This window comes from Delphinapterus leucas, chromosome 1 (assembly GCF_059928025.1).
Source record: "Delphinapterus leucas isolate spDelLeu-1000000601 "Yukka" chromosome 1, BTC_Dleu_Yukka2, whole genome shotgun sequence".
NCBI lineage: Eukaryota > Metazoa > Chordata > Mammalia > Artiodactyla > Monodontidae > Delphinapterus > Delphinapterus leucas.
The window spans coordinates 93067998-93095250 of record NC_143129.1 but is presented as its reverse complement, the minus strand read 5'-3'; the positions used below and the strand labels follow the sequence as shown (position 1 = coordinate 93095250).

Here is a 27253-nt window from a genome sequence, read left to right as displayed (position 1 = left end):
AGTTCTAGCCACAGCAATCAGAGAGGAAAAAGAAATAAAAGGAATCCAAATTGGAAGAGAAGAAGTAAAGCGGTCACTGTTTCCAGATGACATGATACTATACATAAAGAATCCTAAAGATGCTACCAGGAAACTACTAGAGCTAACCAAGGGATTTGGTAAAGTAGCAGGATACAAAATTAATGCACAGAAATCACTTGCATTCCTGTACACTAATGATGAAAAATCTGAAAGTGAAATTAAGAAAACATTCCCATTTACCATTGCAACAAAAAGAATTAAATACCTAGGAATCAACCTACCTAAGGAGACAAAAGACCTGTATGCAGAAAATTATAAGACACTGACAAAAGAAATTAAAGATGATACAAATAGATGGAGAGATACACCATATTCTTGGATTGGAAGAATCAACATTGTGAAAATGACTATATTACCCAAGGCAATGTACAGAATCAATGCAATGCCTATCAAACTACCACTGGCATTTTTCACAGAACTAGAACAAAAAATTTCACAATCTGGATGGAAACACAAAAGACACTGAATAGCCCATACGATCTTGAGAAAGAAAAACGGAACTGGAGGAATCAGGTTCCCAGACTTCAGACTATACTACAAAGCTACAGTAATCAAGACAGTATGGTACTGGCACATAAACAGAAATATAGATCAATGGAACAGGATCGAGAGCCCAGAGATAAACCCACGTACATATGCTCACCTTGTCTTTGATAGAGGAGGCAAGAATATACAGTGAAGAAAAGACAGCCTCTTCAATAAGTGGTGTTGGGAAAACTGGACAGCTACATGTAAAAGAATGAAACGACAACACTCCCTAACACCATACACAAAAATAAACTCAAAATGGATTAAAGACCTAAATGTAAGGCCAGACACTTTCAAACTCCTAGAGGAAAATATAGGGAGAACACTCTATGACATAAATCACAGCAAGATGCTTTTTGATCCACCTCCTAGAGAAATGGAGAAAAAAAACAAAAATAAACAAATGGGACCTAATGAAACCTAAAAGCTTTTGCACAGCAAAGGAAACCATAAGCAAGATGAAAAGACAACTCTCAGAATGGGAGAAAATATTTGCAAATGAAGCAACTGACAAAGGATTAATCTCCAAAATTTACAAGCAACTCATGCAGCTCAATACAATAAACACAAACAACCCAATCCAAAAATGGGCAGAAGACCTAAATATACATTTTTCCAAAGGAGATATACAGATTGTCAACAAACACATGAAAGGATGCTCACCATCATTAATCATTAGAGAAATGCAAATCAAAACTACAGTGAGATACCATCTCACACCGGTCAGAATGGCCATCATCAGAAAATCTACAAACAGTAAATGCTGGAGAGGGTGTGGTGAAAAGGGAACCCTTTTGCACTGTTGGTGGGAGTTTAAATCGATACAGCCACTATGGGGAACAGTATGGAGGTTCCTTAAAAAACTAAATGTAGAACTACCATATGACCCAGCAATCCCACTACTGGGCATAAACCCTGAAAAAAACATAATTCAAAAAAAGTCATGTACCAAAATATTCATTGCAGCTCTTTTTACAATAGCCAGGACATGGAAGCAACCTAAGTGTCCATTGACAGTTGAATGGATAAAGAAGATGTGGCACAGATATACAATGGATTATTACTCAGCAATAAAAAGAAACGAAATTGAATTATTTGTAGTGAGGTGGATGTACCTAGAGTCTGTCATACAGAGTAAAGTAAGTTAGAAAGAGAGAAACAAATACTGTATGCTAACCCATATATATGGAATCCAGAAAAAAAAAAGTTAATGAAGAACCTAGAGGCAAGATGGGAATAACAACACAGATCTAATAGAGAATGGACTTGAGGATATGGGGAGGGGGAATAGTAAACTGGGACAAAGTGAGAGAGTGGCATGGACATATGTACAATACCAAATGTAACATAAATAGCTAGTGGGAAGCAGCTGCATAGCACAGGGAGATTAGCTCGGTGCTTTTTGACCACTTAGTTGGGTGGGATAAGGAGGGTGGGAGGGAGGGAGACGCAAGAGGGAAGAGATATGGGGACATATGTATATGTATAACAGATTCACTTTGTTTTAAAGCAGAAACTAACACACCATTGTAAAGCAATTATACTCCAATAAAGATGTTAAAAAAAAAGGCCCAAGGATAACTCCACTCACATATGGTCACCTTATTTTTCATAAATGAGGCAAAAATATACAATGGAGAGAAGACATCCTCTTCAATAAGTTGTGCTGGAAAAACTGTACAGCTACATGTGAAAGAATGAAATTAAAACAGTCCCTAACACCATACACCAAAATAAACTCAAAATGGATCAAAGTCCTAAATGTAAGGTCAGACACTATCAAGCTCTTTGAGGAAAACATAGGCAGAACACTCTATGAAATAAATCTCAGCAAGATCCTTTTTGACCCAGCTCCTAGAGAATTGGAAATAAAAACAAAAATAAACAAATAGGACCTAATGAAACTTAAAAGCTTTTGCACAGCAAATGAAACCATAAACAAGATGAAAAGACAGCCCTCAGAATGGGAGAAAGTATTTGCAAATGAAGCAACTGACAAAGGATTAATCTCCAAAATTTACATGCAGCTCATGCAGCTCAATATCAAAAAAACAAACAACCCATTCCAAAAATGGGCAGAAGACCTAAATAGACATTTCTCCAAAGAAGATATACATATTGCCAATAAACACATGAAAGAATGCTCAACTTCTTTAATCACTAGAGAAATGCAAATCAAAACTACACTGAGGTATCACCTCACACTGGACAGAATGGCCATCATCAAAAAATCTGCAAACAATAAATGCTGGAGAGGGTGTGGAAAGAAGGGAACCCTCTTGCACTATTGGTGGGAATGTAAATAAATATAGCCACTATGGATAACAGTATGGAGGTTCCTTTGAAAACTGAAAATAGAACTACCATACAACCCAGGAATCCCACTACTGGGCACATACCCTGAGAAAACTATAATTCAAAAAAAGTCATGTACCTCAATGTTCATTGCAGTTCTATTTACAATAGCCAGGACATGGAAGCAACCTAAGTGCCCATCAACAAATGAATGGATAAAGAAGATGTGTCACATATATACAATGGAATATTACTCAGCCATAAAAATAATGAAATTGAGTTATTTGTAGCTAGATGGATGGACATAGAGTCTGTCATACAGAGTGAAGTAAGTCAGAAAGAGAAAAACAAATACCATATGCTAACACACATATATGGAATCTTAAAAAAAATATTGGTTCTGAAGAACCTAGGGGCAGGATGGTAATAAAGACGCAGATCTACTACAGAATGGACTTGAGGACATGGGGAGGGGGAAGGGTAAGCTGGGACAAAGTGAGAGAGTGGCATGGACTTATATATACTACCAAATGTAAAATAGATTGCTAGTGGGAAGCAGCTGCATAGCACAGGGAGATCAGCTCGTTGCTTTGTGACCACCTAGAGGGGTGGGATCGGGAGGGTGGGAGAGAGGGAGACACAAGAGGGAAGAGATATGGGGATATATGTGTATGTATAGCTGATTCACTTTGTTCTAAAGCAGAAACTAACACACCATGTAAAGCAATTATACTCAAAGAAAGATTTTTTAAAAATAAATAAATACATATTGTAAAAAGGCAAAAATAAAAAGACCTCATGGTGGATCTACTAGACAAAGATTTAAAAACAAGTATCATAAAAATGCTAAAATAACTAAAAGATGTGAAGAAAGTCAATGAATCATATAAGAGCATGAAAATGTCAATAACCAGAAAAAAAACCTAAGCAGAAACCCAAAAGTAATTCAAGAGCTGAAAAGTACAATAAACATAAAAAACTCACAGTGGAATCTGAAGGCCAGTTGAATCAGTCAGGAGAAAGAATAAGTGAACGTGAAGATAAAACAATGGAAAGTATTGAGTATGAGGAGGCAGGAAAAGAAGAATGAAGAAAAGCAAAGAAAACCAAAGGTACCTGTGCAACACCATGAAGAAGACAAATATATGCATTGTGGGAGTCCCTGAAGAGGAAAGAGAAAGGGAAATGTTTGAAGAACTAATGGCTGCAATTTTCCTAAATTTGAAGAAACATATGGTTATAAACATCAAATAAACTCAACAAGTTCCAAATAGAATTAACTCAATGAGATTGACAGTGAGACAAAATATAATCAACTGTTCCTGCTTCTTTGTCAAAAGCCAATGACATAGAGAACTTAGGAAGATGTAAGAGAAAAGCAACTCTTTGCATATAAGAGATCTTCAATAAAATAACAGCAGATATCTCATCAAAACCTTTGGAGACTATAGCCTGATATATCCAAATCACTAAAAGAAAAAAAAAAATCCCTGACAGGCAAGAATTATAGTTCTGGCAAAACTCTTTCAAAAGTAAGGAATAAATTAATAAACTCTCAAAAAACAATCTTACGGAGCTCAATACAATTAGACTTGCCCTATGAGAAATACTAAAGAGAATCCTGAAGGAGGAAGGATATTCCATACAAAGAGTAACCAAAGCTGTTGGGGTGGGTATACTAATATCAGACAAATAGACTTCAAATCAAAAGAGGTAACATGAGATAAAGAAGGATATTACATATTAATAAAAGGTCAATACAGCAATAAGATAGGTCAATTATAAACATTTACATACCTAATAACCTACTATCAAAATATATGAAGCAAAAACAGATAGAACTGAAGGGAAAATAGACAGCTGTATAATATTACTTGGAGATTTCAATACCTCACCCTTGATATTAGATAGAAAATCCAAACAGAAGATAAGTTTAAAAAATAGAGGACTTGAGCAACACAGCAAACCAACTAGATCTAACAGACATATACAACACCCACTATGCGACAACAATGGAATAAACATTATTCTCAAGTGTATATGGGACATTCCAAGCGAGTATAGACCAAATATTAGGCCATAAATTGTTTTGATTGATTTACAAATTTGTGGAAATTTAACAACACACTCTTTTTAAAAATGGATCAAAGACATAATTAGAAGAGTAATTAGAAATAATTAGAGATGAATGAAAACAAAAACACAACTTACTCAAATTTATGTGACATAGTAAAAGCAGTCCTAAGGGGAAATTTCATAACTATAAATAACTATATTAATAACTAATGTCTCAAAATAACAACCTAAGTTTACAACTTAAGGAACTAGAAAAAGAACAAATGAAACTCAAAGCTAGAAGAAAAAAAAAATAACTAGATCAGAGATAAACATAAGAGAGAATAGAAAAATAATCGAGATAATAAACAAAACCCAAAATTGGTTCTTTGAAAATAACAACAACCAAAGAGGACAAATGTTTAGGTAGATGGACTGAAGAAAATGATTCAAATTACTAAAATCAAAAAAGAAGGTGGGAACATTACTACTGATTCTACAGAAATAAGACATATGATAATAGAATACTATGGGCAATTGCAGGGCAACAAATAGAATAACCTAGATGAAATGGACAAATTTCTAGAAACATAAAACCTACCCAAACTGAGTCATGAATAAACAGAAAATCTAAACACACTGATAACTTTTAAGGAGATTAAGTCAGTAATCAAAAACCTACTGATCAAGAAAAAACCCTGGACTTCATGGCTTCACTGGTGAGACCTACTAATAATTTAAAGACTTAACAACAGTCATAGTAAAGTTTTTCCAAAAACTTGAAGACAGAACACTACCTAACTCTACGAGACCAGCATTACCCTGATACCAGGGCCAGACAAAAGCACTATAAGAAAACTACACACCAATGCCCATTGTAAACACTTATACAAAAATTCTCAACAAAATATAATACTAGCAAACCAAATTCAGATACATATTAAAAGGATTATATGCCACAAGCAAATTAAATTTATTCCTGGAATGCAAGGATGGTTCAACATATGAATATCAATCAATGTAAAACACCACATTAACAGAATGAAGGGGAAAAAAACACATGATCATCTCACTGATGCATAAAAATAATTTGACAGAATTGAACATACACATTCATGCTGAAAATGCTCAACAAACTAAGAATAGAAGAAAATTACCTTAATGTAATAAAATCCATAAATAATAAATTCACAACAAATATCATACTAAATGGTGAAAGACTAAAATCTTTTCACTTAAGATCAAAACAAAGCAAGGATACCCACTTCTGCCACTTCCATTCAACACAGTACTGGAAGTTCTAGCCAGAGCAATTAAGCAAGAAAAATAAATAAAATCATCCACATTGGGAAGGAGAAAGTAAAATTATCTCTGCAAATGATATAATCTAAAATATAGACAATCATAAAGATATGACAAAAAACCTTAGAATAGATAAATTAATTCAACAAAGGAGCACAATAAAGATGAAAAATCAGTTGCATTTCTATACAGTAACAATGAACAATCTGAAAAGGAAATTACAAAACCAATTTCATTTGAAATGGCATCAAAAGTAATGAAATACTTAGCAATAATTAGCCAAGGAAGTGAAAGACTTGTACAATAAAAACTACAAAATATTGCTGAAAGAAATTAAGGGAAACATCAATAAATGGAAAAACATCTTAAGTTCATATATTGGAAGACCTACTATTGTTAAAATGTCAATACTATCCAAAGTGATCTACAGACTCAGTGTAATCCTTATCAAAACTCCAATGACTTTTTGGTTTTTTTTTTTTTTTTGCAGAAATAGAGAAACCTATCCTAAAATTCATATGAAATCTCAAGGGATCCTGAATAGTTAAAAGAATCCTGAAAAATAAGAACAAACTCGGAGTACTCACACTACCTTATTTTAAAACTTACTGCAAAGCTACAATAATAAAAACAGTGTTGTATTGGCATAAGAAGATATAGACAAATAGAATAGAAAAGAGAGTCCAGGAATGAACCCTCATATGAATGGTCAAGTGATTTTTGACAACAGTACCAAGACCATACAATCAAGAAAAGTCAATATTTTCATCAAATACTACTGAGTATACACAATGCAAACAAATGAGGTTGGACTCTTACCTATCACCATATATAAAAATTAACTCAAAATGCATCCAAGACTGACCTAAATGAAAGACCTAAAACATAAAATTCTTAGAAGAAAACACTGGACAACAACTTCACGGCATTGGCTTTAGCAGTGATTTCTGGGATACGACACCAAAGCCACAGGTATCAAAAGAAACAGAAAAATTCAACATCCATTCATAATAAAAACTCTCATCAAAGTGGGTATAGATAGAATATATCTCAACACAATAAAGGCTACTTATGAGAAACCCACAATTTACATCATATTCAAAGGTGAAAAGCTGGAAGCCTTTCCTCTAAAATCAGGGACAAAGGACTTCACTGGCAGTCCAGTGGTTAAGACTTCACATTTCCAGTGCAGGGGACGCAGGTTCCATTCATGATCGGGGAACTAAGATCCCACATACTGCACAGCAGGGTCGAAAAGAAAAAAAAAAAAAATCAGAGATAAGACAAGGATGCCCACTCTCCCAACTTCTATTCAACAAAGGTTTGGAAGTTCTAGCCACAGCATTCAGAAAAGAAAAAATAAATTAAAAGTATCCAAATTGGAAGGGAAGAAGTAAAACTGTCACTACGTGCAGATGACATGATATTATATATAGAAAACCCTAAAGTCTCCACCAAAAAACTATTAAAACAAATAAATCAATTCAGTAAAGTTTCAGGATACAACATTAATATACAGAAATCTGTTGCTTTTCTATACACTAATAATGAACTATAAGAAGGAGAAAGCAAGAAAACAATACAATTTAAAATCTCATCATAAAGAATAAAATACTTAGGAACAAACTTAACAAAAGAGGTGAAAGACCTATACTCTGAAAACTATAAAACATTTATGAAGGGAATTAAAGATGATACAAGAAGTGGAATAATATCCCATGCTTCTGGATTGGAAGAATTAATATTGTTAAAATGGCCATACTACTTAAAGCAATCTACAGACTTAATGGAATCTCTATCAAAATACCCAGGAAGTTTTTCACAGAACTAGAAAAAATAATGCTAAAATGTATATGGAACCACAAAAGACCCCGATTTGCCGAAGCAATCTTGAGAAAAAGAACCTGGAGGTATCATTCTCCCAGACTTCAGACTATACTACAAAGCTACAGTAAAACACTACAGTACTGACACATAAACAATGATGAAAAGATTAATGGAACAGACTAGAGACCTCAGAAATAAAGCCACACACTTATTGGCAATTAATATAGGACAAAGGTGGCAAGAATATACAATGGAGAAGAGACAGCCTCTACAATAAGTGGTTCTGAGAAAAGTGGACAGCTAACATGTAGAAGAATAAAATTAGAATATTTTCTTACACCATATACAAAATTAAATGCAAAATGGAATACAGGGACTTCCCTGGTAGCACAGTGGTTAAGAATCCACCTGCCAATGCAGGGAACACGGGTTTGAGCCCTGGTACAGGGAGATCCCACATGTTGCGGAGCAACTAACCCTGTGAACCACAACTATAGAGCCTGTGCTCTAGAGCCCATGACACACAACTACTGAGCTCACGAGCCACAACTACTGAGGCCTACATGTCTACAGCCCGTGCTCCACAACAAAACAAGCCACAGAAATGAGAAGCGCACATACTGCAATGAAGAGTATCCGCACTTACCACAACTAGAGAAAGCCTGCACACAGCAATGAAGACCCAACACAGGCAATAAATAAAAAAATAAATAATTAAAGACACCTTTAAAAAAATGGATTACAGCTGCAACTGAAATTTCTCAAAAATATAAATTAGAATTACCATATAAACAAGTACTTCCACTTCTGGATATGTACTCAAAGATTTAAAAGCAGGATTTTTTTAATTAATTAATTTTCAGCTGGTTTGAAAACACGACAACCCAAAACCTATGGGATGCAGCAAAAGCAGTTCTAAGAGGGAAGTTTATAGCAATATGGTCCTACCTCAAGAAACAAGAAGCATCTCAAATAAACAACATAACCTTACAACTAAAGCAATTAGAGAAAGAAGAACAAAAATCCCCAAAGTTAGCAGAAAGAAAGAAATCATAAAGATCAGATCAGAAATAAATGAAAAATAAATGAAGAAAACAACAACAAAGATCAATGAAACTAAAAGACGGTTCTTTAAGAAAAAAAAATAAACCATTAGCCAGACTCAACAAGAAAAACAGGGAGAAGACTCAGATCAGTAGAATTAGAAAGGAAAAAGGAGAAGTAACAACTGACACTGCAGAAATACAAAGGATCATGAGAGATTACTATAAGCAAATATATGCCAATAAAATGGACAACCTGGAAGAAATGGACAAATTCTTAAAAAGCATAAATATCCGAGACTGAACGAGGAAGAAATAGAAAATATAAACAGACCAATCACAAGCACTGAAATTGAGACTGTGACTAAAAATCTTCCAACAAACAAAAGCCCAGAACCAGATGGATTCACAGGCAGATTCTATCAAAGATTTAGAAAAGGGCTAAAAGCTTTCCTTCTCAAACTCTTCCAAAATATAAGAGAGGGAGGGACACTCCCAAACTCATTCTACAAGGCCCAAATCACCCTGATACCAAAACCAGACAAAGATGTCACAAAGAAAGAAAACTACAGGCCAATACCACTGACGAACATAGATGTAAAAATCCTTAACAAAATACTAGCAAAGAGAATCCAACAGCACATTAAAAGGATCATACACTATGATCAAGTGGGGTTTATCACAGGAATGCAAGCATTCTTCAGTATATGCATATCAACCAATGTGATACAACATGCTAACAAATTGAGGAGAAAAACCATATGACCATCTCAATAGATGCAGAAAAAGCTATCAACAAAATTCAACACATAGTTATGATAAAAAAAACTCCAGAAAGTAGGCATAGAAGGAACTTACCTCAACATCATAAAGGCCATAAATGACAAACCCACAGCCAAACTCATTCTCAATGGTGAAAAACAGAAACCATTTCCAATAAGATCAGGCACAAGACAAGGTTGCACACTCTCACCACTAATATTCAACATAGTTTTGGAAGTTTTAGCCACAGCAATCAGAAAAGAAAAATAAATAAAAAGAATCCAAACTGGAAAAAAGAAGTAAAGCTGTAACTGTTGGCGGATGACATGATACTATACATAGACAATCCTAAAGATGCTACCAGAAAACTACTAGAGCTAATCAATGAATTTGGTAAAGTAGCAGGATACAAAATTAATGCACAGAAGTCACTTGCATTCCTATACACTAATGATGAAAAATCTGAAAGTGAAATTAAGGAAACACATTTACCACTGTACAAAAAAGAATAAAAAACCTAGGAATAAACCTATCTTAGGAGACAAAAGACCTGTATGCAGAAAACTATAAGATACTGATGAAAGAAATTAAAGATGGTACAAAGAGATGGAGAGATATACCATGTCCTTGGATTGGAAGAATCAACATTGTGAAAATAACTATACTACCTAAAGCAGTCTACAGATTCAATGCAATCCCTGTCAAATTACTAATGGCATTTTCCACATAACTAGAACAAAATATATCACAATTTGTATGGAAACACAAAAGACCCAGAATAGCCAAAGCAATCTGTAGAAAGAAAAAAAGGAGCTGGAGGAATCTGGCTCCCAGACTTCAGACTATACTACAAAGCTACAGTAATCAAGACAGTATGGTACTGGCACAAAAAGAGAAACATAAATGAATGGAATAGGAGAGAAAACCCAGAGATAAACCCACACATATATGGTCAACGAATGTTTGATAAAGGAGGCAAGAATACAATGAAGACAGCCTCTTCAATAAGTGGTGCTGGTAAAACTGGACAGCTACATGTAAAAGAATGAAATTAGAACACTCCCTAACAACATACACAAAAATAAACTCAAAATGGATTAAAGACCTAAATGTAAGGCCAGACATTATAAAACTCTTAAAAGAAAACATAGGCAGAACACTTTATTACATGAATCAGAGCAAGATACTTTTTGACCCACCTCTTAGAAAAATGGAAATAAAACCAAATATAAACAAATGGGACCTAATGAAACTTAAAAGCTTTTGCACAGCAAAAGAAACCATAAAAAGATGAAAAGACAACCCTCAGAATGGGAGAAAATATTTGCAAATGAAACAACTGACAAAGCATTCACCTCCAAAATTTACAAGCAGCTCATGCAACTCAATATCAAAAAAACAAACAACCCATTCCAAAAATGCGCAGAAGACCTAAACAGACATTTCTCCAAAGAAGATATACAGATTGCCAACAAACACATGAAAGAATGCTCAACATCATTAATCATTAGAGAAATGCAAATCAAAACTACAATGAGATATCATCTCACACCAGTCAGAATGGCCATCATCAAAAAATCTAGAAACAATAAATGCTGGAGAGGGTGTGGAGAAAAGGAAACCCACTTGCACTGTTGGTGGGAATGTAAATTGTTACAGCCGCTATGGAGAACAGTATGGAGGTTCCTTAAAAACTAAAAATAGAACTACCATATGACCCAGCAATCCCACTACTGGGCATATACCCTGAGAAAACCATAATTCTAAAAGACTCATGTACCACAAAGTTCATTACAGCTCTATTTACAATAGCCAGGACATGGAAGCAACCTAAGTGTCCATCCACAGTTGAATGGATAAAGAAGTTGTGGCACTTATATACAATGGAATATTACTCAACCATAAAAAGAAATGAAATTTAAATATTTGTAGTGAGTTGGATGGACCTAGAGTCTGTCATACAGAGTGAAGTAAGTAAGAAAGAGAAAAACAAATACCGTATGCTAACACATATATATATGGAATGTAAAAAAAAAAAAAAAAAAAAAAAGGTTGTGAAGAACCTAGGGGAATGACAGGAATAAAAACGCAGACCTAGAGAATGGATTTGAAGACCACGGGAGGGGGAAGGGTAAACTGGGACGAAGTGAGAGAGTGGAATGGACTTATAAATACTACTAAATGTAAAATGGAGAGGTAGTGGGAAGCAGCTGCATAACACAGGGAGATCAGCTCAGTGCTTTGAGACCACCAAAAGGGATGGCATTGGGAGGGTGGGAGGGAGATGCAAGAGGGAGGAGTTGTGGGGATATATGTATATGTATACCTGATTCATTTTGTTATAAAGCAGAAACTAACACACCATTGTAAAGCAATTATATTCCAATAAGGATGGTAAAAAAAAAAAACGAATTTGGGTTGGTTGTAAATGTACATTGCCAACTTTAGTGCAATCACTAAGAAAAAGTTAAAAAGAGAACTATACAGAGGGCAGACAGCAGAAGCAAGAAGAACTACAATCCTGCAGCCTGTGGAACAAAAACCACATTCATAGAAAGATAGACAAGAAGAAAGGCGGAAGGGTATATACCAGATGAAGGAACAAGATAAAACCCCAGAAAAACAACTAAATGATGTGGAGATAGGCAACCTCCCAGAAAAAGAATTCAGAATAATGATAGTGAAGATGATCCAGGACCTCGGAAAAAGAATGGAGGCAAAGATCGAGAGGATGCAAGAAATATTTAACAAAGACCTAGAAGAATTAATGAACAAACAAACAGAGATGAACAATACAATAAGTAAAATGAAAAGTACACAAGAATGAATCAATAGCAGAATAACTGAGGCAGAAAAACGGATAAGTGACCTGGAAGACTGAATGGTGGAATTCACTGCTGCAGAACAGAATAAAGAAAAAAGAATGAAAAGAAATGAAGACAGCCTAAGAGACCTCAGGAACAACATTAAACAGAACAACATTCACATTATAGGGGTCCCAGAGGAGAAGAGAGAGAGAAAGGACCCGAGAATATATTTGAAGAGATTATACTTGAAAACTTCCCTAACATGGGAAAGGAAATAGCCACCAAAGTCCAGGAAGCACAGAGAGTCCCATACAGGATAAACCCAAGGAGTAACACGCCAAGACACATAGTAATCAAATTGGCAAAAATTAAAGACAAAATTTATTGAAAGCAGCAAGGGAAAAATGACAAATAACATACAACTGAACTCCCATAAGGTTAACAGCTGATTTCTTGGCGGAAACTCTACAAGTCAGAAGGGAGTGGCATGATATACTTAAAGTGATGAAAGGGAAAAACCTACAACCAAGATTACTCTATCCAGCAAGGATCTCATTAAGATTCGACAGAGAAATCAAAAGCTTTACAGACAAGCAAAAGCTAAGAGAATTCAGCACCACCAAAACAGTTGTGCATTAAATGCTAAAGGAAATTCTCTAAGTGGGAAACACAAGAGAAGAAAAGGACCTACAAAAACAAACCCAAACGATTCAGAAAATGGTAATAGGAACGTACATATTGATAATTACCTTAAATGTCAATGGATTAAATGCTGCAACCAAAGACACAGGCTTGCTGAATGGATACAAAAATGAAGCCATAGGGGCATCCCTGGTGGCACAGTGGTTGAGAATTTGCCTGCCAATGCAGGGGACACGGGTTTGAGCCCAGGTCTGGGAAAATACCACATGCCGCGGAGCAACTAGGCCCATGAGCCACAAATACTGAGCCTGCGCGTCTGGAGACTGTGCTCTGCAACAAGAGAGGCCACGACAGTGAGAGGCCCGTGCACTGCGATGAAGAGTGGCCCCCACTTGCCACAACTAGAGAATGCCCTCGCAAAGAAACGAAGACCCAACACACCGAAAAATAAATAAATAAATTTATTTAAAAAAAAAAAAACACATATATATCGTGTCTACAAGAGACAGACTTCAGACGTAGGGACACATACAGACTGAAAGTGAGGGGATGGAAAAAGATATTCGATGCAAATGGAAATCAAAAGAAATGTGCAGTAGCATTACTCATATCAGATAAAATTAACTTTATTTTTTATTTTTTTATTTTTTTGCAGCATGCAGGCCTCTCAACACTATGGCCCCTCCCATCGTGGAGCATAGGCTCCGGATGCACAGGCCCAGCGGCCACAGCTCACAGGCTCAGCCGCTCTGCGGCATGCGGGGCCCTCCCGGACCGGGGCTCGAACCCATGTCCCCTGCATCAGCAGGCAGACTCTCAACCACTGTGCCACCAAAGAAGCCCTAAAATAGGCTTTAAAATAAAGAATGTTACAAGAGACAAGGAAGGACACTACATAATGATCAATGGAGCAATTCAAGAAAAGATATAACAATTATAAATATATATGCACCCAACATAGGAACACCTCAATACATAAGGCAACTGCTAACAACTATAAAAGAGGAAATCAACAGTGACACAATAATAGTGGGGGACTTTAACACGTCACATACAACAATGGATAGATCATCCAAAAAGAATATTAATAAGGAAACACAAGCTTTAAATGACACAATAGACAGATAGATTTAATTGATATTTATATGCCATTCCTCCAAAAACAGCAGATTAAACTTTCTTCTCAAATGTGCAAGGAATATTCTCCAGGGTAGATCACATCTTAGATCACAAATCAAGCCTCAGTAAATTTAAGAAAATTGAAATCATATGAAGCATCTTTTCTGACCACAAGGCTATGAGAGTAGAAAACATTACAGGGAAAAAAACGTAAAAAACACAAACTCATGGAAGTTAAACAGTATGTTACTAAATAACCGAGTGATCAATGAAGAAATCAAAGAGGAAATCAAAAAATACCTAGAGAAAAATGACAATGAAAACACGACAATCCAAAACCTAAGGAATGCAGCAAAAGCGGTCTAAGAGGGAAGTTTATAGCAATACAAGCCTACCTCAAGAAAGAAGAAAAATCTCAGATAAACAATATAACCTTACACCTAAAGAAACTAGAGAAAGAAGAGCAAACAAAACCCAAATTTAGCAGAAGGAAAGAAATCATAAAGATCAGAGCAGAAATAAATGGAAAGAAACAAAGAAAACAATAGCAAAGATCAATAAAACTAAAAGTTGGTTCTTTGAGAAGATGAACAAAATTGATAAATCATTAGCCAGACTCATCAAGAAAAAGAGGGAGAGGACTCAAATCAATAAAATTAGAAATGAAAAAGGAGACCAAGAGACACCACAGAAATAACAAATCATCCTAAGAGACTACTACAAGCAACTCTATGCCAATAAAATGGACAACCTGGAAGAAATGGACAAAATCTTAGAAAGGTATACCTTCCCAAGACTGAACCAGGAAGAAATAGAAAATATGAACAGACCAATCACAAGTAATGTAATTTAAACTGTGATTAAAAATCTTCCAACAAACAAAAGTCCAGGACCAGATGGTTTCACAGGTGAATTCTATCAAACATTTAGAGAAGAGCTAACAACCATCCTTCTCAAACTCTTCAAAAAAATTGCAGAGGAAGGTACACTCCCAAACTCATTCTATGAGGCCACCATCACCCTGATAGCAAAACCAGACAAAGATACTACAAAAACAGAAAATTACAGACCAATATCACTGATGAATATAGATGCAAAAATCCTTAACAAAATACTAGCAAACAGAATCCAACAACACATTAAAAGGATCATACACCACGATCAAGTGGGATTTATTCCAAGAATGCAAGGATCTTCAATATACACAAATCAATCAATGTGACATCCTGTATTAACAAATTGAAGTATAAAAACCATATGATCATCTCAGTAGATGCAGAAAAAGCTTTTGACAAAATTCAACACACATTTATGATAAAAACTCTCCAGAAAGTGGGAATAGAGGGAACCGATCTCAACATAATAAAGGACATATACGACAAACCCGCAGCAAACAACATTCTTAATGGTGAAAAACTGAAAGCATTTCGCCTAAGATCAGGAACAAGGCAAGGATGTCCACTCTCACCATTATTATTCAACATAGTTTTGAAGTCCCAGCCATAGCAATCAAGAATAAAATACCTAGGAATAAACCTACCTAGGGAGACAAAAGACCTGTATGCAGAAAACTATAACACAATGATGAAAGAAATTAATGATGATACCAACAGATGGGGAGATATACCATGTCCTTGGATTGGAAGAATCAATATTGTGAAAATGACTATACTACCCAAAGCAATCTACAGATTCAATGCAATCCCTATCAAATTACCAATGGCATTTTTTACGGACCTAGAAAAAAAAAATCTTAAAATTTGTATGGAGATACAAAAGACCCCGAATAGCCAAAGCAGTCTTGAGGGACAGAAACGGAGCTGGAGGAATCAGACTCCCTGACTTCAGACTATACTAAAAAGCTATAGTAATCAAGACAACATGGTACTGGCACAAAAACAGAAACATAGATCAATGGAACAAGATAGAAAGCCCAGAGATAAACCCAAGGACCTATGGTCAACTAATCTATGACAAAGCAGGCAAGGATATACAATGTAGAAAAGACAGTCTCTTGAATAAGTGCTGCTGGGAAAACTGGACAGCTACATGTAAAAGAATGAAATTAGAACACTCGCTAATACCATACACAAAAATAAATTCAAAATGGATTATAAACCTAAATGTAAGACAGGATACTATAAAACTCTTAGAGGAAAACATAGGAGGAACACTCTTTGACATAAATCACAGCAAGATATTTTTTGATCCACCTCCTAGAGTAATGGATATAAAAACAAAAATAAACAAATGGGATGAAATGAAACTTAAAAGCTTTTACACAGCAAAGGAATCCATAAACAAGACAAAAAGACAACCCTCAAAATGGGAGAAAATATTTGCAAATGAATCAACGGATAAAGGATCAATCTCCAAAATATATAAACAGCTCATGCAGCTCAATATTAAAGAAACGAACAACCCAATCCAAAAATGGGTAGAAGACCTAAATAGACATTTCTCCAAAGAAGATATACAGATGGCCAAGAAGCACATGAAAATCTGCTCAACATCACTAATTATTAGAGATATGCAAATCAAAACTACAATGAGGTATCACCTCACACCAGTTAGAATGGGGATCATCAGAAAATCTACAAACAACAAATGCTGGAGAGGGTGTGGAGAAAAGGGAACCCTCTTGCATGGTTGGTGGGAATGTAAGTTGATACAGCCACTATGGAGAACAGTATGGAGGTTTCTTAAAAAAAACTAAAAATAGAATTACTGTATGACCTAGCAATCCCGCTACTGGGCATATACCCAGAGAAAACCATAATTCAAAAAGACACATGCACCCCAATGTTCATTGCAGCACTATTTACAATAGCCAGGTCATTGAAGCAACCTAAATGCCCACCGACAGACGAATGGATAAAGAAGATGTGGTACATATATACAGTGGAATATTATTCAGCCATAAAAAGGAACAAAATTGGGTCATTTGTAGAGATGTGGATGGATCTGGAGTCTGTCATACACAGTGAAGTAAGTCAGAAAGAGAAAAACAAATATCATATATTAATGCATGTATGTGGAACCTAGAAACATGGTACCGATGAACCAGTTTGCAGGACAGAAATTGAGACACAGATGTAGAGAACAATCTTATGGACACTAAGGGGGGAAAGCGGCAGGGGGTGGGAGTGGTGTTGTGATGAATTGGGTGATTGGGATTGACATGTATACACTGATCTGTATAAAATTGATGACTTATAAGAACCTGATATATAATAAATTTAAATTAAAAGAGGACTATAATTGATATTATAAGAGAGGAGACAAATGGAATAATATAAAGTGTTCAATTAAAATTGCAAAGGGTAGAAAAAGAGTGGAAGATAAAAATGTGGACAAAGGTCAAGGGCAATGAATAGAAAACAGTAACAAATATGGTAGATATTAATCAACTGTATCAATATTCGCTTTAAATGTCCATGGTCTATGTATACCAGTTACAAGATAGAGATTGTTGGTGTTAAAATCAAATATAAAGTAAAGACCAGGCTTGAAAGTTTCCTGAGTAGACAAACCCAATTAAGCTATATAAGCAACACTTAAATTTATTTTACTCTGTGAAACAAGTGAAACTTAACTTGAGCCTCTTCTTGTAAATAGTTCAGAAAATAATAAATGAGGTTTAAGCTGTTCTCCAAAATTGGCAAGAAGTAACTCTTTATAACCAATCCCTTATCAGGAGGAAAACTTTAATTCTATAACCAATTATTGTTAAGAATAAACATCTGCATTTTCACAATATAAGCTTTCTTCTAACAGTATTCCTCTAAGCCTCACTCCACTGTCAATTTGATAGTTCTCAGTTCATTAAATGTTTCTATATGCACAATAAACTCTTACTAATTTCTAATTTAGTGATTTAGTAGTTTTGCTTTTGCTGCTTCTGGATTTTTGGCATCAGAGTAAATACAAAAATCAAGACCTACATGTTATCTATGAGAAACCCAGTTTAAACATAAGGACACATGTAGATGAAAAGTAAGAGAAGGAGAAAGACAAATCATGATAACACTAATCAAAAAAAGCTGTAACAGTTATATCAACCTCAGACAGAGCAGGTTTCTAAACAAGGAAAATCATCAGCTATAAACTGCAGCATTACATAATGATAGGAGTCAATTTTCCAAGAAGATACAACAATCCTAAACATATACACACCTAGCAACAAGGCAACAAAATACGTGAGGCAAAAAGTAACAGAACAGCAAGGAGAAATGGATGAATCCACTAATATATTCAATCAACACTTGAATATCAGAAATGGACAGATCCAACAGGCAGAAAATCACTATGGACATAATTGAACTCAACAGCACCATCAACCAATTGGATATAATTGACATCAATAGACTAGTAATCTAACAGAAGCAGAGTACTCATTCTTTTCAAGCTCACATGGAACATTCACCAAGATAGTCCACATTCTTAGATATAAAATAAACCTTGAGAAATTTACAAGAATAGAAATTATACAATGTATGCTCTCAGACCACAATAAAATTAAACTCTAAATCAATTGGCAGGAAGATAGCTATAAAATCACAAAATATATGGAGATTAGATAACATACTTCTAAATAACACATGGATCAAAGAAGAAATTTCAAAAAAAGTTTAAAAAATTTTTTAACTAAGTGAAAATACAATTTATCAAAATTTGTGGAATTCAGCAACAGCAGTTGTCTTAATTTCATTTCTTTATATGGCTGAGTAATATTCCATTGTATATATGTGACACATCTTTATCCATTCATCTGTCAATGGACACTTAGGTTGCTTCCATGTCCTGGCTATTGTAAATAGTGCTGCAGTGAATATTTTGGTACATGACTCTTTTTGAATTATGGTTTTCTCAGGGTATATGCCCAGTAGTGGGATTGCTGGGTCATATGGTAGTTCTATTTGTAGTTTTTTAAGGAACCTCCATACTGTTCTCCATAGTGGCTGTAACAATTTACATTCCCACCAACAGTGCAAGAGAGTTCTCTTTTCTCCACACCCTCTCCAGCATTTACTGTTTGTAGATTTTTTGATGATGGCCATTCTGGCCGGTGTGAGGTGATACCTCATTGTAATTTTGATTTGCATTTCTCTAATGATTAGTGATGTTGAGCATCTTTTCATGTGTTTGTTGGCAATCTGTATATCTTCTTTGGAGAAATGTCTATTTAGGTCTTCTGCCCATTTTTGCATTGGGTTGTTTGTTTTTCTGATATTGAGCTGCATGAGCTGCTTGTATATTTTGGAGATTAATCCTTTGTCAGTTGCTTCATTTGCAAATATTTTCTTCCATTCTGAGGGCTGTCTTTTCATCTTGTTTATGGTTCCCTTTGCTGTGCAAAAGCTTTTAAGTTTCATTAGGTCCCATTTATTTTTGTTTTTATTTCCAGTTTTCTAGGAGGTGGGTCAAAAGGGATCTTGTTGTGATTTATGTCAAAGAGTGTTATTTGTAGTGAGGTGGATGGACCTAGAGTCTGTCATACAGAGTGAAGTAAGTCAGGAAGAGAAAAATAAATACCATATGCTAACACATATATATGGAATCTAAAAAAAAAAAGTGGTTCTGAAGAACCTAGGGGCAGGACAGCAATAAAGACGCAGATGTTGAGAACGGACTTGAGGACACAGGGAGGGGGAAGGTAAGCTGGGATGAAGTGAGAGAGTGGCATTGACATATATACACTACCAAGTGTAAAATAGAAAGCTAGTGGGAAGCACCTGCATAGCACAGGGAGATCAACTCGGTGCTTTGTGACCACCTAGAGGGGTGGGATAGGGAGGGTGGGAGGGAGGGAGACGCAAGAGGGAAGGGATATGGGGATATATGTATACATACAGCTGATTCACTTTGTTATACAGCAGGAACTAACACAACATTGTAAAGCAATTATAGTGCAATAAAGATGTTTAAGAAAAACAAAAAAAACAGTTGTTGTCTTAGTCCATTCGGGCTGCTATAACAAAATACCACAGATTAAGTGTCTTATAAACAACAAACATCTATTTTTCACAGTTCTGGAGACTAGGAAGTCCAAGATAAAGTTACCATCAGATTAACTGTCTTGTGAGGGCCCAATCCTAAGCTCACAGATAGATGGCTGTCTTTTTGCTGTGGGCTCACATGGCAGAAGGGGAAAGGGAGCTCTGTGGGGTCTCTTTAACAAAGGCACTAAGCCCATTTATGAGGGCCCTGCCCTTGTAACTTAATCAACTCCCAAATGCTCCACACTTAGTTACCCTCACATTGGGAATAACTTTTAATCTATGAGTTGTTGGAGATGAGGGAGAGAGCAAGCGTTAAGTTTATAGTAGTACTCTTAGAAGGAAATTGAGAGCTTTGAGTGCATATATTAAGAAATATCTAAAAGCAATAAAGTGAGGTTCTTCTGTAGGAAACTAGAAAAAGAATAAGAATTTAAATTGATTGTAAACAGAAGACAAGAAAAAAATAAAAATCAGTGCAGAAATCAGTGACATTAAAAACAAGAATTCAGGGGCTTCCCTGGTGGTGCAGTGGTTCAGAGTCTGCCTGCCAATGCAGGGGACATGTTAATATACAATATTTTTCTCTTTCTGACTTACTTCACTCTGTATGACAGTCTCTAGATTCATCCACGTCTCTACAAATGAACCAATTTCGTTCCTTTTTATGGCTGAGTAATATTCCATTGTATATAGGTACCACATCTTCTTTATCTATTCATCTGTTGATGGGCATTTAGGTTGCCTCCATGACCTGGCTATTGTAAATAGTGCTGCAATGAACACTTCTTCCTGTTTTCCTCTAAGAGTTTTATAGTGTCTGGTCTTACATTTAGATCTCTAATCCATTTTGAGCTTATTTTTCTGTATGGTATTAGGGAGTGTTCTAATTTCATTCTTTTACATGTAGCTGTCCAGTTTTCCCAGCACCACATATTGAAGAGACTGTCTTTTCTCCATTGTATATCCTTGCCTCCTTTGTCATAGATTAGTTGACCATAGGTGCATGGGTTTATCTCTGGGCTTTCTATCCTGTTCCATTGATCTATATTTCTGTTTTTGTGCCAGTACCATATTGTCTTGATTACTATTGCTTTGTAGTATAGTGTGAAGTCAGGGAGTCTGATTCCTCCAGCTCCGATTTTTTCCCTCAAGACTGCTTTTGATATTCAGGGTCTATTGTGTCTCCATATAAATTTTAAGATTTTTTGTTCTAGTTCTGTAAAAAATGCCATCAGTAATTTGATAGGAATTGCACTGAATCTGTAGATTGCTTTGGGTAGTATAGTCATTTTCACAATATTGATTCTTCCAATCCAAGAACATGGTATAGCTCTCCATCTGTTTATAACATCTTTAATTTCTTTCATCACTGTCTTATATTTTCCTGCATACAGGTCTGTTGTCACCCTAGGTAGGTTTATTCCTAGGTATTTTATTCTTACGTTGCAATGGTAAATGGGAGTGTTTCCTTAATTTCTCCTTCAGATTTTTCATCATTAGTGTATAGGAATGCAAGAGATTTCTGGGCATTAATTTTGTATCCTGCAACTTTACCAGATTCATTGATTAGCTTTCTGGTGGCATATTTACGATTCTCTATGTATAGTATCATGACCTCTGCAAACAGTGATAGTTTTACTTCTTCTTTTCTAATCTGTATTCTTTTTATTTCTTTTTCTTCTCTGATTGCCGTGGCTAGGGCTTCCAAAACTACGTTGAATAATAGTGGTGAGAGTGGGCAACCTTGTCTTGTTCCTGATCTTAGAGGAAATGCTTTCAGGTTTTCACCATTGAGAATGATGTTTGCTGTGGGTTTGTCATATATGGCCTTTACTATGTTGAGGTAGGTTACCTCTATGCCCAGTTTCTGGAGAGTTTTTTATCATAAATTGGTGTTGAATTCTGCCAAAAGATTTTTCTGCATCTATTGAGATGATCATATGATTTGTATTCTTCAGTTTGTTAATATGGTATATCACATTGGTTGATTTGCATATATTGAAGAATCCTTGCATTCCTGGGATAAATTCCACTTGATTATGGTGTATGATCCTTTTAATGTGTTGTTGGATTCTGTTTGCTAGTATTTTGTTGAGGATTTTTGCATCTATATTCACGAGTGATATTGGTCTGTAATTTTCTTTTTTTTCAGTATCTTTGTCTGGTTTTGGTATGAGGGTGATGGTGGCCTTGTAGAATGAGTTTGGGTGTGTTCTTTCCTCTGCAATTTTTTGGAAGAGTTTGAGAAGGATGGGTGTTAGCTCTCTCTAAATGTTTGATAGAATTCACCTGTGAAACCATCTGGTCCTGGACTTTTGTTTGTTGGAAGATTTTTAATCACAGTTTCAATTTCATTACTTGTGATTGGTCTGTTCATATTTTCTATTTCCTCCTGGCTCAGTCTTGGAAGGTTATACCTTTCTAAGAATTTGTCCATTTTTCCAGGTTGTCCATTTTATTGGTATAGTGTTCCTTGTGGTAGTCTCTTAGGATGCTATTTCTGTGGTGTCTCTTGTAACTTCTTCTTTTTCATTTCTAATTGTATTGATTTGAGTCTTCTCCCTCTTTTTCTTGATGAGTCTGGCTGATGGTTTATGAACTTTGTTTATCTTCTCAGAGAACCAGCTTTTAGTTTTATTGATCTTTGCTATTCTTTTGTTTCTAATTCATTTACTTCTGCTCTGATCTTTATGACTTCTTTCCTTCTGCGAAATTTGGGTTTGGTTTGTTCTTCTTTCTCTAGTTCCTTTAGGTGTAAGTTTAGGTCGTTTATTTGAGATTTTTCTTGTTTCTTGAGGTAGGCTTCTATTGCTACAAACTTCCTTCTTAGAACTGCTTTGGCTGCATCCCCTAGGTTTTGGATTGTCGTGTTTTCATTGGCATTTGTCTCTAGGTATTTTTTTATTACCTCTTTGATTTCTTCAGTGATCTCTTGGTTATTTAGTAATGTATTGTTTAGCCTCCATGTGTTTGTGTTTTTTACGTGTTTTCCCCTGTAATTATTTCTAATATGATAGAGTTGTGGTCAAATAAGATGCCTGATATAATTTAAATTTTCTTAAATTTACTGAGGCTTCATTTGTGACCCAAGATGTGATATATCCTGGAGAATGTTCCATGCACACTTGAGAAGAAAGTGTAATCTGCTGTTTTTGGATGGAGTGTCCCATAAATATCAATTAAATCTATCTTATTGTGTCATTTAAAGCTTGTGTTTCCTTATTAATTTTCTGTTTGGATGATCTGTCCAATGGTGTAAGTGAGTTGTTAAAGTCCCCCAGTATTATTGTGTTACTGTCGATTTCCTCTTTTATAGCTGTTGGCAGTTGCCTTATGTATTGAGGCGCTCCTATGTTGGGTGCATAAATATTTACAATTGTTTTTTCTTCTTCTTGGATTGATCCCCTCATCATTATGTAGTGTCCTTCTTTGTCTCCTGTAATAGTCTTTATTTTAAAGTCTATTTTATCTGATATGATTATTGCTACTCCAGCTTTCTTTTGATTCACATTTGCATGGAATATCTTTTTCTATCCCCTCACTTTCAGTCTGTATGTGTCCCTAGGTCTGAAGTGGGTCTCTTATAGACAGGATATATATGGGTCTTGTTTTTATATCCATTCAGCAAGCCTGTGTCTTTTGGTTGGTTTAATCCATTCACATTTAAGGTAATTATCGATATGTATGTTTCTATTACCATTTTCTTAATTGTTATGGATTTGTTTTTGTAGGTCCTTTTCTTCTCTTGTGTTTCCCACTTGCAGAATTCCCTTTAGCATTTGTTGTAGAGCTGGTTTGGTGGTGCTGAATTCTCTTAGCTTTTGCTTGTCTGTAAAACTTTTGATTTCTCCATCAAATCTGAATGAGATCCTTGTGAGGTAAAGTAATCTTGGTTGCAGGTTCTTCTCTTTCATCAGTTCAAATATATCATGCCATTCCCTTGTGGCTTGTAGTGTTTCTGCTGAGAAATCAACTGTTAACCTTATGGGAGTTCCCTTGTATGTTATTTGTCATTTTTCCCTTGTTGCTTTCAATAATTTTTCTTTGTCTTTAATTTTTGCCAATTTGATTACTATCTGTCTTGGTGTGTTTCTCCTTGTGTTTACCCTGTATGGGACTCTCTGCATTTCCTGGACTTTGGTGGCTATTTCCTTTTCCATATTAGGGAAATTTTTTACTATAATCTCTTCAAATATTTTCTTGGGTCCTTTCTCTCTCTCTTCTCCTTCTGGGATCCCTATGTTGCGAATATTGTTGCACTTAATGTTGTCCTAAATTTCTCTTAGGCTCTCTTCATTTCTTTTCATTCTTTTTTCTTTTTTCTGTTCTACAGCAGTGAATTCCACCATTCCATCTTCCAGGTCACTTATCGGTTCTTCTGCCTCAGTTATTCTGCTATTGATTCCTTCTAGTGTAGTTTTTATTTCAGTTATTGTATTGTTCATCTCTGTTTGTTTGTTCTTCAATTCTTCTAGTTCTTTGTTAAACATTTCTTGCATCTTCTTGATCTTTGCCTCCATTCTTTTTCCAAGGTCCTGGATCATCTTCACTATCATTATTCTGAATTCTTTTTCTGGAAGGTTGCCTATCTCCACTTCATTTAGTTGTTTCTCTGGGGGTTTATCTTATTCCTTCATCTGGTACATAGCCCTCTGCCTTTTCATCTTGTCTATCTTTTTGTGAATGTGTTTTTTTTCCATAGGCTGCAGGATCGTAGTTCTTCTTGCTTCTGTTCTCTGCCCTCTGGTGGATGAGGCTATCTAAGAGGCTTGTGCAAGTTTCCTTATGGGAGGGACTGGAGGTGGGTAGAGCTCGCTGTTGCTCTGGCAGGCGGAGCTCAGTAAAACTTTAATCTGCTTGTCTGTTGCTGGGTGTGGCTGAGTTCCCTCCCTGTTGGTTGTTTGGCCCAAGGTGACCCAACACTGGAGCCTACCAGGGCTCTTTGGTGTGGCTAATGGTGGACTCTTGGAGGGCTCACACCAAGGATTACTTCCCAGAACTTCTCCTGCCTGTGTCATCCTCACGGTGAAACACAGCCACCCCCCACCTCCACAGAAGATCCTGCAACACTAGCAGGTAGGTCTGGTTCAGTCTCCTATGGGGTCACTGCTCCTTCCCCTGGGTCCCAATGCACACACTACTTTGTGTGTTCCCTCCAATAGTGGTGTCTCTGTTTCCCCCAGTCCTGTCAAAGTCCTGTAATCAAATTCTGCTAGCCTTCAAAGTCTGATTCCCTAGGAGTTCCTCCTCCCATTGCTGCACCCCCAGGTTGGGAAGCCTGATGTGGGGCTGAGAACCTTCATTCCAGTTGGTGGACTTCTGTTGTATAAGTATTCTCCAGTTTGTGACTCACCCACCCAGCAGTTATGGGATTTGATTTTATTGTGATTGCGCCCCTCCTACCATCTCATTGTGGCTTCTCCTTTGTCTTTGGATGTGGAGTATCTTTTTGGTGAGTTCCAGTGTCCTCCTGTCGATGAGTGTTCAGCAGTTAGCTATGACTCCGGTGCTCTCGCAAGAGGGAGTAAGAACATATCCTTCTACTCTGCCATCCTGAACAATCTGTCCTTCTTCACCTTTAAATTTTGCCATTTTGATTACGATATGTCTTGGGTTCATCTTGTTGGGACCCTCTGTGTTTCCAGTACATGAGTATCTGTGGATATCTGTTTTATCCTTTAGGTTGGGAAGTTTTCAGCCATAATTTCTTTAAATACATTTTTGATCTCGTTTTCTCTCTCTTCACTTTCTGGAACCACTATTATTCATAGGTTGGCACACTTTATATTATCCCATAGATATTGTATGTTGCTCTCTTTATTTTATAATTTGTCTTTCTGGCTGCTATTCTGATTGGATGATTTCCATTATTTTATCTTCCAGATAACTTTTTCATTCTTTTCACCATTTAGTCTGCTATTCATTGCTTCTAGATTGTTTTTTTCTCAGCAATTGAATTGAGTAATTTTGATTGGTTCATCTTTATAGTTTCTAGTTCCTTGTTACAGTGATCTGTATTTCTATCGATGATTTTTCTTAATTTCTTTAGCATTTTTATTACCTCCTTTTTGAACTTGGGGTCTAGTAGACTGGTGAGGTCTCTTTAATCATTTCTTCTTTCAGGGAATTTGTCTTGTCCTTTTAATTGAGAGTAGTTCCTCTGCATTTTCATTTTACAGAAGTTTCTCTTTCTCTATGAATTAGAAAAAAATGGTTATCTAGTGTGGTCTTGACAGAGTGTTTTTATGTGGGAGTGTGCCTGTGTAGAGTGTGTGAGTCCAACATTTTTGGTGTGAAGGCTGGTTTTGGTATGGATGCCAGCTGCATCTTTCCTCAGAGTGTTCTGGCCATTATCCCCTTGATAGAGGGCGGAATTTGTGTTGTGGTATTCTGAGCATGTGCTGGATAAGGGATGGAACCTTCTCTTTGCTCTGTGGCTGTCAACATCCTATAGGTAAAAATGGCCATACTACTCAAAGCAATCTACAGATTTAATGCAGCCCCTATCAAAATACCCATGACATTTTTCACAGAACTAGAATAAATAATCTTTTTAAACACAATTTTTAAAGGTTACTTTCATTTACAGTTACTACAAAATACTGGCTATAGTCCCTGTGTTGTACAATACATCCTTGAGCTTATCTTACACCCAATAATTTGTATCTTCCATTCCCCTAACCCTATATTGCCCCTACCCCATGACTGGTAACCACTATTTCTTCTCTGTATCTCTGAGTCTGCTTCTTTTATGTTATATTTACTAGTTTGCTGTATTTTTTGGATTCCA

General features: G+C 35.9%; 1 protein-coding gene across 3 annotated transcripts in view; it reads right to left on the bottom strand.

Moving 5' to 3' along the window:
- Positions 1-27253, bottom strand: part of DRAM2 (DNA damage regulated autophagy modulator 2) — a 71414-nt gene that overhangs the window by 4245 nt on the left and 39916 nt on the right. For all 3 annotated transcript variants that reach the window (XM_022584095.2, XM_022584091.2, XM_022584094.2), the window contains one exon: positions 1-27253. This exon is cut by the window's left edge and continues 4245 nt beyond it; it is cut by the window's right edge and continues 18219 nt beyond it. The gene's annotated coding sequence lies outside the window, so the exon portion shown is untranslated.